Here is a 15307-nt window from a genome sequence, read left to right as displayed (position 1 = left end):
ATACTCACTCCTGCAGCACAGACAGACTGCACAGGACCTGTGACAGAATGCAAACAGGAAAGACACGAGATACTGTCATATACAAATAATGATATGGCTGAATTGAATTGAATTTAGTGGCTCTGAAACTCCATTGAGCTGATCAGACTCGGCTGATGAGAGTTATGTCTGATAAGATAAGATCACCTACATTTTAGTCTGCATAGGCTGGCTGCCTCTGAGTAATGAGATTGGATTTGATATATTACTTTTTATCCTTTTTTCTATTCTAATCTACATCTTTTCAAGGAGATTACAATTATCCTACCTAAACCCAATCCTTTATGTTATCCTTCCTCACATTTTATGCATGCATGATCAGTCAGCAGATTACAGCAGGTTTACATGATGAATATGGCACATCCATGATCAACCAATGTAAGCTTCCTTTCATTTAAACTGAAATGAAAGGAAGCTTACACTCGACCAGCCCGTTCTCACTCCAAACTCATCAAATATGTTCACTCTGTCAGTGCTTTTAGTGTACAAGTGTGACGCCAAAAGCTATGTCTAACAGAAATGCAGCTGGACAGCGTCAAATGAAAACGCACTCATACAGAACCAGTGGCATTGTTATTATATGCCAGCAGACAGCTGGACAGCACCAGAAATGTCCACATGCAACATGCACGGGCAGCGTCACTTGACAACATAGCTGTGTGGGAGTCTGGAGTTCACTTCCCGTGTGGATGTTTTTTTCTACACCTTACCATGTGCCTCTTTTGCCTAAATCTAACCACTCGAGAATTTGTTGCCTAATCCTAACCAACAGCACAGTCCGTGTTGGTTGCTTTGTGCTGTTGAATAAACATAAGGACCGCGCTGTGTCATCCCACCATGTGTGTGGCATCCCCGAGCGTAAACAGCTGACACAAGATACCTAATACTACAAGTAGATGAAGAAGGTCACTAATAGAGCGGCACCATGTGACAAGTTGGGATGAGAGCGTTTTGACTTGACGCAACACGTTTTCTTGAGCACTGAACATGAACAACTTCATGCAAAGACTCACTTATCCCATGACTGCTTTGTGTTTGTCTGTATGTTCTCTCAAGAGCTCTTGTATGTGCACATTTGTCCATATAGGCATGTTCTGTGTGCATGAGTGCGTGTAAGTCAGGCAGTTATGAGCAGATTGAGCTTTCCAGCATGCTCTGTCATGGATCTAATCTCAATGTGTAACTGAGCAGATTCCCCTCTTCTGTGTTGTTAAGCTAGATGGTTTTACTTTTGTTTTTTTACAAGTGAAGCCGAACTTATACTGAAGTGAAGAGTGTGGAGCGCAGTATGTCTGCTGGCTGACAGGCCTTTACTGTTAGAAAGAGATGTCACTTTCTTCAAGAGTCACCTGTATGAAGCATAGACTGAAAAACATTCATTTTAAGCAGTCAACGCAGTGTGTGTTGGAGGCAGCTCAAATATTTCTTTATTGTTTACATTTTTCTTGTCTAGTCATGGTTCTGTCAACACTGTAGACAGTTTTTGGAAATGTATCAGTCATTGCATTCACCTTCACTTTGTATTTCACTTATATAAAAAGGGTCCTCACATAAAACTGTTTTTTTTTGCAGTACAAAGACACAAATACCTTAGACTTTGAACTTAGTAGAATTGATTTGAAATCAGAATGCAGTGAGCCCTACCAGACCAATAAATGCTCTGGCCAGAGGGTGACTCAGTTTAATGGGTTTACATTAGATTTGCAACAAAACTGCTATATTTTCAAAATGTTGGTAAAACACAAGATGACTGCGTTTCCACTGAGTGATGTTCTGCGACTTCTTCTCTTGCAATAACATTCCAAGAAGCATGGTGATGGATGTTCAAAACATAAGCAGGTTTGTTTCTATTGCAGCCATCACACTAGTCACCATTATTTCCACTCCAAGGCCATGTAGGCGTTTTATGCAAGCGATAATGGAAAGGCGAGTCCCTTATACGTGGGAGTGGCAACATATGAGGGATTTCTGGGAGGTGATAGTCCATGATTTCATAGAGGAACTGTGGATTCAAAACTTCCAGATGATCCGCTCAACTTTTAAAGAGTTATGCGATGCAGTAACACCTCCTGTAAGGCCTAATGCATTTCGACTTGAAAAAGATGACCAGCATTGATTAGTTGATTAGTTACCTAGTCTGACACAGAGACTGTCGGAGCCATAGACTGGATATAAAGATGGACGAAACGCCCCCACTTACCCCCGCTATGCTGAAGCAAGGTTAAAATATCCAAGATACGGTCATTGCCATCTTGCGAGGGTAATGTCATTGAGAGCCCACATCTGCGCAGTGGTGATAGCCACAGTGATCCCGCCAAAACATCTGTCCGACAAATCGTGAGCAGCACCATTGAATGTGAGCACACAGATTGGCTGTCACAGCTGTCAATCATGGCGGAAAGCCCCCCTTTTGTATAATTAAGTAAAACCAAACTTATCATAAAAACGATCTGTTGAAGAAACATCAGGGTGATGAGAACTACCTTGAGTGATAGAAAACATCTTTGGGAAAAATTTATTTGGTATGTACTTTTGAGTTTTTAGTCTGGCCCATGTCCCGTTCACTAATATGGAGGGGTGGGTTTAGGACCTATACTGCAGTCAGACACCAAGGGGTGATCGAGATTGAATAGCCTCATTTTGGGGGAGCCTTCGTGTTGTCCATCTTTACATACAGTTTATGGTCATAGCGGACAAACGTTGTGTAGTCTGAACCCATCATAAGAGAGGAACTGATGGGCAGCATTTTAAATGAATGAGGAGACACTAACATTCGGTAGCATAGTGTATATCAATATGAATTGCACTACCATGGATTCATTTTATCCAACAGTAAATGTTAACAACAAACATACATATTACACTCGTACATCTTATTTGTTTGGCAGACGAGAAGCAAAATCCAAACAGTGTACACACACTAACACAAGACTACAAACACACAAACACCAACAAACCAACAATCACATGAGAAAAACAGACTTAAAAAGACTCAGATACCACACACACACACACAAACGCACACACCGGTGCATACACAGGAGATTTGTTCCTCCCACGAATCAAATCTCCACTAAAACCACTGTATACAATGTGAATGAATGCACAGCTCATTACAATAATCCCTCTGTAACATGGATTCAGATAACTCAGCGTCACTGCAGAGTGTCTGATAGTGTGAGCCTCTGTCACTCTCCAAGCATGTGGGTGTCTTCCCTTTGTGTGTGTGTTAAATGTTTGTCACTTGAATGCAGATATTTTCGAGCTGTAGACAGTTTGTGAGAGTGACAGAGAGGAAGTCAAGAAGCAGAGAAGATGGAAAGAGTTCAGATGTCTCTGAGAAACAGCGTGATTGGGAGTCGGCAGTACCACAGTGGTCTTGTTGAGAGTGAAAGGAGAAGATCAATATCACTCATATCTGTGAAGTAAATATGAGGCTGGAGTCTTATGGTCACTGTGAGGTTGCTCGGCAACCGAAGGACACTCCAGGAAGTGACGAAGCATGTGCTCCATAACTGCTGGTGAAATCATGTTATTTTCTGTTTGAGTTAAACAGACATCATCTTTGTTTAGTGACTGCCGGGCTTGCTGCTCAGTCGACAAGCTCCATATTTACCGTGCAGACATGAGAGTGGCATGTCAAGACCTGAGGCGAGTCCCTGCGAGATACGAAGTGCACATGTGCAGATGTGCTTTGATTGCCAGCAATGGCTACACCGCTTGGACAAACCGAATTAGTTATAGACGCAATATGCGACTCTGGTAAATAAATACAAAGTGCATGTGAGACATGCAGACTTCACTACAAAACTGATTGTAACTAGCTTAATTCTGATTCTCATGAAATTTGAGCATTCTGTATATTTGTGGTAATGTTTTTTTTTTTGTTTGTTTTTTTCAGAGTGTATGCTTGAGCAGATACTTAAAGTTTGTATACTTTTATCTTTTCAACAACACGGCTCTTATAAATTTCAGGGCCAAAACATTACATCCTGTACATGCAAAACTGCAAGAGAAACACCTTTTTGGCTTTTATAGGTCGCATGATGCTATGGCTATGAGCTTGTTGGTAGGAATTGGCTCTCTCAGACATGATGCAGAAGGTACTACAAGGGGTATTGTTGCAAAGTTTTCTGCAAATCTGTAACGGAAACCCACCTAATGAGATAATTATGTTCACTTAAAATTTGATTACTAAAGAAAATTGAGAAAAACAACAGTGAATCCCAGAAATCCGTGGGTACAAACAAAGCAAGAACAAATCATGGATACAAACGAAAATGAGAGAACATTTGTTTACACATAGTTTCCTGCATAAAGCCCAATGTCACTGAGAAACCATATATACAGTTAGGACAAAATCAGCAGATGTGTGTCTCATCTTTATCGTCATAAAATCCAAATTCCTATGGCAGAAATGTTTGCAACATTGCAATGACCACAGAGATCCGAGCTATTAAAGGGAGACTTTAACATGGGGCCTGCAGTCAAAGCTACACAAATCTTTAACAAGCAAAACAAAAGACCCTCAGTGCACATGTTTTTGCATGCAAATCTCTTGATGATTTACCTGCACTTTAAAGACCGTCCAACAACTTTATGACCCTAATTAAATGTTTTTGATTGTTTTAACATTTCGAGGCTCCAACAAACCTCACAGGTCTCATCAGCATTTAGCGACTTCCCCCTAATAAACATTTTAATGATCATGCTGTTGATCATAAAGAGAGTAAAACAGGTTGAATGTGTACTCTTGCATGCCTGTGCATTTTGGATAATCAGCGGTTTATTAACAGCTTGTTATGAATTGAAGTAAGAGTATGCGTAGGAAACACAGCAGGAAGGAGGAAATAAATGACTGATGACTGAGTGACCTACATTTTTCAGCTACAGCAAAGGAGAAAGAGAGTAGAAAGCAATAAAAAACAACTGTAAAAGTGTTTTTTTTAAATGATATATGTTTGAGTCTCAGCCTACTTTTTTTTAGTTTCAAAATTCATGAAACTTGTTTTTCCCAATTCAAGCAAACACACAATGAAACACCTTCCACAGCATGATTAAAATGTTCCCTTCTCTCTCTTCCTGCTGCAAAATCCAAACCCAGCAGCACCAGTTTCATTTCCCTTATTGTCGCCCCCCATGCTGGCAGCAGCAAGACACACTGTAACTGCTCAAACCATGTTTAATGCAGGAGTGGCAGATCTTCTGTAATTACACGTGACACTTGATGGCTGCTTGTGCATCAGCGTCAAAAAGGATTCTGCTGAACTCACCCCTGATATTAAAATATCTTCTTTTTTTTCATTTGTTTGTTTGTTTTTTTAAAGAAGAGCAGCCTTTATATTTATATTGGCAGCTTTTGTCCCTTTAGAAGTTCTTCAGTCATTGTGCCAAAATGTTTCCTAGTAGTAATCAAATGTATCACAACAACAACAAAGGCTAAAAACTTTTTAAACATTCCCATAAACAGAGGTGAAGAAGCTTCTTGGATGAGACAAAACATCTTCAAGAAAGTGAAACTAGTCCAGTTGCCAACAAAACAGCACTAAACCACTAAAACTGTTTCTTTATCTAACAGTGGTTGGAAGGGACAGGTACGGTATCTAGCTGAGTCAAATGGTTTGAAATTGGTGAGTAAGGTCACGTTTAGATGAGAACGGCCCCACTAAAAACCAAAAAGTCAAAATCTGTGTTTATATGACACCATAATAAGAATGATCCTTGTGTACACAGATCTGCAAAAACAACCAAAAATGCTGTGGTATGTACGCCAGGCCAGTAGTTGGCGATGTAACTTTGTAATGACATACCATAGAAGAACACCATGCACCTGGACATAAAGGCATTCTTCTACAGCAGCTGTGAGTATAAACAAACAAGAAGACGATGGCCAACGCACTCACACGAACCGACAGCGTTAATAAACTCAGGAGAGTCAGCAGCACAAACACAGCTCAGTGGTACACTGGTACTGATTTTGTTGCCGCAATCCCATCAGAATACATAGCAATGTCTCTGTAAAAAAACAACTATTATTTTTTGGCACTATCCCAGCCAGAACAACAGTAGGCGGTTTCCATTAACCCTCAAATTGTGAAATTTAAATCGTGAATATAAAATATGGCTAATGGAAACACAGCAATTTCGAAAAAAACACCAACATCACATAAGCAGCATCATCACAAAAAAGTTTTGAGCATCCATGGCCATGCTTCTTAGAATGTTGTCACCAGAGGAGACGTCGCATAACATCACTCAGTGGAAACGCAGTCATCCCAAAATTGTGTTTTATTTACATTTTCAAAAATGTCACGATGTAATGTACAATGTAAGTTTTGCACAAATCTGTGATGAAAACCCACCTCTTAACAGGTCACTACAATTAAAACACCTGCATCACACTGTCCCAGCACATAGCGTACTTTGGGCAGATACAGAGCAGCAGAGCTTCAGGTGTACTGAAAGTGAAACTCAGATGATACAGAAAGTTCAGTAAAGTTTTAAACACTCAGAGATGGAAATATAATGGTCAGGAAAGGCAAAATAATATTAGAAAATATGTGTTAGAAAATATACTTTATTTATTAATATACCAAACATTAGTATTTGTCATAATATTAATTCCACTATTTATCAATAATGCTGATGTTGTCTAATTGATTGAATTCTTACAGAAGCCATCATATGATGTTTAACCCCCTGCTGTTTGCTTCTATAGGCTCCTTATCATGTGCTGTTCACTATGGAGTCAGACCAAAACTAATCTTTTCTCTTGTTGCTCTGAGCCATGCTATAGCTCATGCTAATCTCTTAGCCTGCAGCATTAGCCCATGCTAAGGCTAATCCCTTTTTTGTGTAGCGCCAGGCCATACTAGCGCTAATCTGCTGTCGCGTAGCTGTGCTAATGCTAATCCAGCTGTCAGTCAGAGATGTGCTGACCGGCCGGGAGGCGAGACACTGTGAGACACCTGTCTGCTGCTAGCTGTCCAACTCTCCCCTCCTTCACTGGTATCTCCTGCTTTGAGTCTGACTTTACCTCCTGCATCACACGCTGTTTGACATTTCTGATCATTACCCTAAACTCTTTTTTTTTTTTTTACATCTGTCATCTCTGCCTTCTTGTTCACACCTCACCCCTCTGTGTCCCCCCACTTCAATTTCTCTCTTTCTATCTGACTACATTCCAGTAATCTCTTTCCTAATCCCCCCCTCTCTCCCAGGAATCTTGTACATAGAGGTGGATGTGTAACCTCACATAAACTTTGCTTTTTCAGCTCCCCTAAATTTTTGCTCTCCAAAATTATCTCACAAAACGCTATATAAGAACATTTCACCTACAGCTGAAGGGTGAGGCTTGAGTTGTTGTTTTTTTTCCCTTTTTTTGTTCTTTTTACTTTATTTCTCCAACTTTTGCTCTCAGCTCTAAACCCATTGATTCCAACTGACAAGGGCTTACAAATATTGTTTCATTTTCAATGACGGCTCAGTTTTTATAATTCAGCACATTAAAATTGCACTTTTAATATGTTTGCCATGTGTTTGTGTTGCCTAAAAATAACCACGTGCAGCGTAATCCCATCATGTGCTTGTGTTGACTTCACAATAACGACATCCCCTAACGTCAATGGCAGACCAAGAAGGATACCTAGAGCATAACATGTAGACATAAAAGCCCACGGCAAAGCGGCAATATGTGTAATACTTGGGTTGAGAGGATGTGGCAACCAACATTAGGATGTCAACATATGCACACATTGGCATGGAGGTTAGGTTTAGACAAAATAGGCACATGGTAAGATGTACAGGGAAAAAATCACATTCAGACAGGAAGTGATCATTGGTCTCTTGCATGAAAGTCTTTGGTTTGTTGGACCCATCCACCACCCCTGCCACAAACCCTACCTGTACACCCTTGCAGTCTTTACTTATGTCGTTTCCAGCAGCATTTCAACCTGACGCCATCTTGCCATATTTCGTGATATGAAACAGGTTCTGTCCAGCTGCATTCCCAAGTGATGTGTCTCATGCTGTCCAACTGTCAGCTGGCATACAATAACACTGTGAATGACTCTGTCCAGCCACGTTCTTACCTGACGCCATCCAGCAGCATTTCATGCAGACACAAAAGATGGCTTTTGGCATCTCACGCCAAAAGTGGCGATATTAAGAGTTCATACATATCCGATCTGTGCCAAATGAGAGGGAAAAATAACAATTGGGTCAAACCATGCAGTTTAACCCTCTGAAACTTAAGCAAATGGCAACAAGCAACATGTCTTTATGTTACATATTTATTTTTATTTTTTTTACTTTTTTTGATGGCTTTCTAATATTACACCCTCTTTTTTAAAATTTTGGGTAATTTTCTTGCCACCTTTTACTAATTTCTGCCATATTTTGCCAATTTTTGCCATATTGGTCATTACCTTTTCACCCCTTTTTTTAAAAAAAAAATTAAACCAATCTGTCCAACTTTTAAGGGGTCAAATAGGCATCTTGTGAAAGGCATCTAAAAGCAGCACAAAAAAATGATATCAATCCAGGTTTTAAGGGGTTATATCCAGCCTCAGAAATTTGTCAGTGACAAATAAAAAAGGAAATTAAAGTATGATGCCTTGATGTCATGCCATGATGTGATGTTCTGCTTTTGTTTGGTGAAGGCATATTCTGTTCTCATTCTCTCTACCATCCCATTTTTTGCAAACAAATCTCTGAATTAGATGGAAGTTTCCCGATCTCTTGTTCTCACAGTTATCTCCTGTTTATTTGATTTTCTGGCTAGACAGCTTCCTGTCATTGTTTTCTAGTGTCTGAACAAAACACCTCCAAGTTTCCCCCAGTGATCTGGCACTCAGTCTCTTCCTCATTCCTCCTCCCACTCCCTTCACTCCTTCCCTTGGGACTCTTCTTCTTCATCACCCAAATCCATGTTGTTTTCTGCTTATTTTTCACACTGCTGTTTTTTTTTTCTGCCACCATGTGTTTTAAAGTCATTAAGATTTTTGTTATCTAATTCAGTTTATCATTGGGACTTTCTTGTCTTTTTCTTTTTGTTTTGAAGCCAAAGTTATTACAGCTCGCCTTCTTCCGCCATTTATCTCCGCTGCACAAATTATGTTTCTGCTCTGTTCTTGTGTCGTGGCTGCATTTTATCACCTCGTTTAATTACCTTACTTGTACCCTTTATGGCTGTGCAAAACTAAATTAGCTAAAGTAAACAGAAGTACATCCCTGCAGGCCTGGAGCCGATTGGAATTTAGAAAATGGGCTTTCTTCAAATAAAAAAAATGCATTTTAAAAAACATAAATTGTTTTTAAATGTATAGGATGTGATGTAAGTATTCCTCCGGTCGTCACCTACGCTACACCCACACCACTCTGACATCAGACTTAGAAAAAAAAACTCCACCTTCAGGCGCTTTGCTGGCACAGTGTTATATATCATCACTCTGTGATTCAGGAGCTCCTCTGTGAAGAAATGCTCTAATTTATCTTTTTGGGGGTACCCGCTTTCCCTCAACCTTCCTCGTCAAATTCACTTAGTGGTTTCTTGCATTTCCCAGAATGCCTTAGGAGAAACCCAAGAGAGCAAACACAAACAATCAGCTGCAGGTTACACTGTGTGGGTGGACAGACTGATGAAGAATGTAAGAAAGCGAGGGGAGTTTTCAAGCTGAGGAAAGCGAGTCGTGCCATTTTCTCAAAACACATCTTTTTCATCTTTGAAGCTGCAGAATGCTGCATCTGTTCTTTTTGTCTGATGGATTTTTTTTTTTAAAAGCGGTGTGATTGTTGAGTGTTGGCGTGAATATCAGTAGCTTTAGACAAAACTCTTGCTCACTGGAGGACCAAAGCCAAAGCATTTGAATATTTATATATAAATATCCCCCTCTTTCCCGATAAACCTTTAAAATCCTCACTGAGAATATAGCAATGGATTTTTTTCTAGCATTTTTATGTCCTTGGGCCAATTATAACCAAACAAATGTGTATTTATTTATTTATTTATTTATTTATTCATAAAGTCCTCTACCAAATGGTTGAGATGTCTCGTCTTGGTAATGGTAAAACAGAAAGGAAAAAAAAAGAAATTAATAACTGTTACAATACTTGTAATATGTTAGTGTACCAACATATACCAATTTGTGACTGCAGAATTATTATCATTATTTTTATTATTATTATAAAGATGTTTATTATGATAGTACTTTGAAAATATCTCAGAAATGGTGAAAAAATCCCACTGATTACAAATTTTGTCTAAAACATTTCTTAAAATTAAAATTATATACATCTGTCCAGTAAGACTTTTGAAAGTATAAAACATGTCGAACAAAAATTCCCCCACACTGTTCCCTCATGTCTACTGTGATTGTTTTTGTGTATTTGTTTGTTGTTTAGTTGTGTTGTGTTGTGTTGTGTTGTGTTGTGTTGTGTTGTGTTGTGTTGTGTTGTGTTGTGCTTTGTTTTGTTTTGTTTTGTGTTGTGCTTTGTTTTGTTTTGTTTTGTGTTTTTGTTTATAGTTACTTATGAGGACTGAAAAGGCATACAGTGCATAGACAAAGCGACATCTATTGAATTTTTTTTAGTATAACAGATCTAAACCGAACGGTAGAGATAGCTCAGTCATGTTGAGTTGAATTAAAAACATTTTTTCATTAATATACGGTGGCTCAAAATGTGCTCTACCAAACCACTGAGCAGGTCGTTAACAGGAAAAAATGTCAAAATGATCAATGAGTCATCCTTTACTCAGGGTGTAAATGTCATCATCCAGTCCAATTGAAATTTAGGTGACAAGCTAACCCCTCCCATCTAAAAATAAACTGCATAGCTCAGGGGTCATTGCAGCAGGTTAGAGTTGTGTTTGGATGTCACTGCTAAAACTTCCCATTTCCCATTAAAGCCTACATTTGAGGTCTGAGTGGCTGAAATAGATTTATTTCATGCTTCTCCTCCACCTCCTGAACCAACAAGGCAGGTGTGGGGAGAGAGAGTGAAAGCAAACTGTCCACTATGGCTGAATCAACGGTTGTATCTGGCTCCAAATTGCCATGATTCCCCGGGGATTCCTGTCTGTTTAGCCATGTCTGCTCTCAAGTGTTCAAATCAAATCACAGTTTGATCGAATCCATCCTGAACATAAAATCCACCATGCCTTGTTCAACTTAATTAAGAAGACCAGACTCTCTAACTAGCATGTCACTGCATTTGTCATAGAATAAACAAACACCTGACTAAAAAGGAATAACAGTCAGTTGTCTGCAAATTAACCCTTTAAAACTTGAGCAAATTGGCTTGATTTCTTTGAAAATGGAAAGAAAGCAGCAAGCAGCTTGACAAGAAATGGCCTAAAAATGAACAAGAAATAAGTGGAAAGTTACAAGAAAATTACCTGAAAACAAGTGTTTAAAAAAAGTGGTAAGATTGCTAAAATAAATCTAATAAATTGATATTGGTCATGGTCGTGCTTATTTCTTGTGGGGAGTATTTTTGAATATTCCAAATTAGATCCTGTTCTAAATTTAGCATATTCCTATAAAGACATGAGGGACATGCCAACATTATTTTGGAACAGAGGCAAGACGAAACCAGGAAAACGTGGAAATACTTGTGTCTTACTGGCTGGTGGTCAGTCAGTCCTTCAATTGATAAGGTTACTATGCCACGCTAATTAGCTATACATGGATATATAAAGATTTCAAGATTCCAAGATAAGAGAAAAACATCTCGCTTTCACAATCCACAAGAGGTTGTCCAACAAAAGGAAAAATAAGTTTTGTATTTGAGGAACATTTAAGAAATGCATGAATATCATTTAATCATATTTCGTTATTGTTTTAGACTAATTATGACTGGATAATAATTTTTTTAATGCTAAAGGGATATACTTGGAGGACTGATTCCAGTTACTGTAATTTCAGTTACTGTGCAAGTAACTTAATGTAATTAAATACATTTACTCAAGTACAGTAGTAAGGTACAATGCTAAGTATTTTCATCTCATGCCACTTTCTACATCTATTCCACTACACTTCAGAGGGAAATCTTGTACTTTATACTCCACTACAATTATTGGAGAACTACTTTAAAAATTAAGATTTTTGCCCACAAACCAAAAATATGAAAATATACAAGTGCAGCTGAAAATTTTAGCTGATTAATTAGAAATTATTTGGCAACTATTTCTTTCATCATGTAAGTCATTTTTTATGCAAAAACCATTTCATGGTTCCAGCTTCTCACATATATTGTGTGTATGAGGACTTGCTGCTTTTTCTTTTAGTTATTTGAATTATTTTGATTTATTTTTTTTTATACCTTTGTACATGCATACTTTTACTTTCAATACGCCATTATATTTATATTATGATTTTCTTGAAATAACATTTACTTTGTTTAAGTTTATTGAACAGTAAGCAGTTTCTCTCTTGCAGAAGTTCTTCCTCTAACAAATGTTTTTTTTTTTGTTTTGTTTTGTTTTGTTTTGTTTTTTGTTTTGTTTTGTTTTTTTGGTGTCATGTCTCCAATCTTGTTCATGTGCCAGAGTCTTTGCACATGGCACAAAACCCACAAAAGCCTTTTCAAACTGTTTCTGCTTCCTCCGCAAGCCGCTTTGCAACCCGCCTCCACCCCTAGCTCCTCCTTTTAATGCTGTGTATCACTTATTAGAGTCAATTTTGTGTTTCAGTTATGCTTGGGGATCATTGCTGCCGCTCTTCCTGCCTTAGGCTTTCCATGCAGGCACATGGAAAGGGCAGGGAGGTTTTGCTCTCTCTGCCTCAGGTTTGTCTCGTATGCACGTGGAGGGCAGAGAGATTTGCTCTCTCTGCCTTTGGCTTTCAACTTAGCATGTGGAAAGGCAGAGAGGTTCCTCTCTCTAAATTAAGCTCTCCATGTAGGCGCAGGGGGGCAGGGAGGTGCTCCCTTTGCCTAAGGCTTTCCACGTGAGCACATGGAAAAGCAGAGAGGGCCCAGAACAGGACAATAAAGCCAAAATATCATATTAAAAATAGGATTATTATTTTCTTTGACTAAAGTGGTCCTGACTGAAATATGTTTTCTGCCATACATTTTGATGATGTTATTATGTGCCATACATTTTTTCTCTTGTGATGAATTCAGAAACTTTGACCCCATAGGCTGAATAAAAATTAAACAAAGATGAGCTCTATGTTTTGTCTGATAAATGAGCAATCTGCTTCAAAATTCTAGCTAGTTGCAGCATCCCTCTGTTGTGCACATATTCAGTAATACAAACAAACTTGACACTAACATACACTTTGCACAGTTTCATAAAATAAATCAGATTGCTACTTGAGAAATAATTAGAAAGATGTGAAATTCAGGTGAAATTGCTCCTCCCAAACTTAAAAAAAAATATTGCATGATGTTGTTACTTATGATACTTTGGACAACTGAACTGAACTGAGTTAAGTGTTGTATACTTAGCAGTACATTGTGATTCTGTTGTAAAATTGACACTTTTTAACTTAACAGATGTTCTTTGCATATTTACCCTTTGAACCCAAAGCAAAGCTACTAATTGAATTCTTTTGAAAACATGGGAAAAGAAGGCAAAACTTGGCAAAAAAATGTTGTTATTTTTTTGTCCATTTATTGATCTGTTGTCTCTAATATTACATCTGTTTGTATTGTTGTGTTTTTGTGTGTTTTATCTTATCTTCTGATTATTAGAATTTGCATAATTTGTTGCTATTTTCTTCTTTAAGCCTCCATGCATCTGTTTTTATCTCTCTGTGAAGCATTTTGAGCTGCATTCCATGTATGAAAAGTGCAGTAGAAATACATTATTATTAGAGGTAGTAGTAGTACTAATATTTTGTTAGGCCGCATGTTATAACAGTTAAATATTTATTTTCACGAGCAATGTAATCAGATTATTAGGAATATTGTATAATTTGGAATAAGGGCACTGGTGAGAATATTTTGTGCACACTCAGGCATTTCCATAAAACTGCTAAGACCACCGCTGGCTCTGGATTTCCCCTTCACACCTTCTGTATGTCCTGCTGAGGAAGTTTGAAGAAAAGAAAAGAGGCAGAGTAGCCTGCAAGGGAAAGCAAGACAGACGAGAGAGGGAGGAAGAAGAAACGAACTGAGAGGAATGAGGGTGGGAGGGTGGGACAGGAGGGACAGAAGGAGAGAAGCTTTAAGAATACTAATGAATAAATGATGCAACATGTTGACATTTCTTTCTTTCTCCTTTCCATCCCTGCACTCCTTCCTTGTTTCACCTTCCTCTCTCGCTCTTCTCCTCTCTTCCTGCAGGTAGGAGAGTGCCCTTGTTAGCTTGTCATCCTGTTGTAACCCTGAGGCCAGTGATGTGACTGGAATATGAATTCACCATAAAAGGAGCGACTCTACCTGAGGACTTCCTGCTTCCCCGAGAAACTCAGGTAGGTCGTCTGTAATGGAATTTTTAATGCTGGATGTGCTCTGATAAAATGTGAGGAATAATTATAAATTGTGAAACAACCTGACAAATTCATTCAGCTAAAAACTTAGCTGATAAATTAGTGGGATTGTTTGTGGAAATTACTGTGTATGAAGGTTTCAAAATGTGGGTTAGGGGCTTTATTTCTTGCTAAAAACAAATTTGGTCAGTCGGTCAAAGTTTGGGAAAGGTCACCTGGATTTACTTTCCGCAGATTTTTGGTAAGAGGTTCTGTTGTTGGTGATTCTTTATAAAATTTTGAAATATGAATATTATGATCAGATTATGTCAAGGCATGTTGCAATGGTTTTAAAAGTACAAGAAGGATGTAGTCAATTTTATTTAGTGTGCTGATGTAAATGCATTACCTAGGCCAGTTCTAGGCATGGGAACAGGGGGGCAATGACCCCCCCAAATGCTCCACCTGCCTCAATAACGCCAAACATAGGCATCTTTAGCCTCAAATAACTCTCACTTTGAGTGGTTATTGTCACTAAAGAGAGAAGAGTTAACTTGCCCATACATCTATTGAGGATTTTAGGACATATTTTATGATTTCATGACATTTCTAGGATTTAAGAACGTTTCTAGGATTTTAGAACATTTCTCAGATTTTAGGAACTTTCTAGGATTTTAGAACATTTTTAGGATTTTGGGACATTTCTCTGATTTTCAGACATTTCTGGGGTTTTAGGACATTTCCCGGATGTTAGGATATTTCTGGGATTTTAGAATGTCTTTAGGATTTTGGTAAATTTTTCGTTTTTTAGGACATTTTCAAGATGTTTAGAACGTTTGCCATAGTGTAAG

General features: G+C 38.4%; 1 protein-coding gene across 4 annotated transcripts in view; it reads left to right on the top strand.

Annotated features, from left to right (window-relative positions):
• LOC121942853 (leucine-rich repeat and fibronectin type III domain-containing protein 1-like protein) overlaps window positions 1-15307 on the top strand; it is a 527737-nt gene that overhangs the window by 177651 nt on the left and 334779 nt on the right. For 3 of the 4 annotated variants that reach the window (XM_088079340.1, XM_088079343.1, XM_088079339.1), the window contains exon 3: window positions 14332-14459. The gene's annotated coding sequence lies outside the window, so the exon portion shown is untranslated. The remainder of the gene's footprint in view (window positions 1-14331; window positions 14460-15307) is intronic. The other variant, XM_088079341.1, reaches the window with a different exon arrangement.

This window comes from Plectropomus leopardus, chromosome 6 (genome assembly GCF_026936395.1).
Source record: "Plectropomus leopardus strain MGB_pleo_1.0 chromosome 6, ASM2693639v1, whole genome shotgun sequence".
In the NCBI taxonomy this organism is placed as follows: domain Eukaryota; kingdom Metazoa; phylum Chordata; class Actinopteri; order Perciformes; family Serranidae; genus Plectropomus; species Plectropomus leopardus.
The sequence above is the reverse complement of the archived record's forward strand: the minus strand, read 5'-3'. Positions and strand labels throughout refer to the sequence as shown.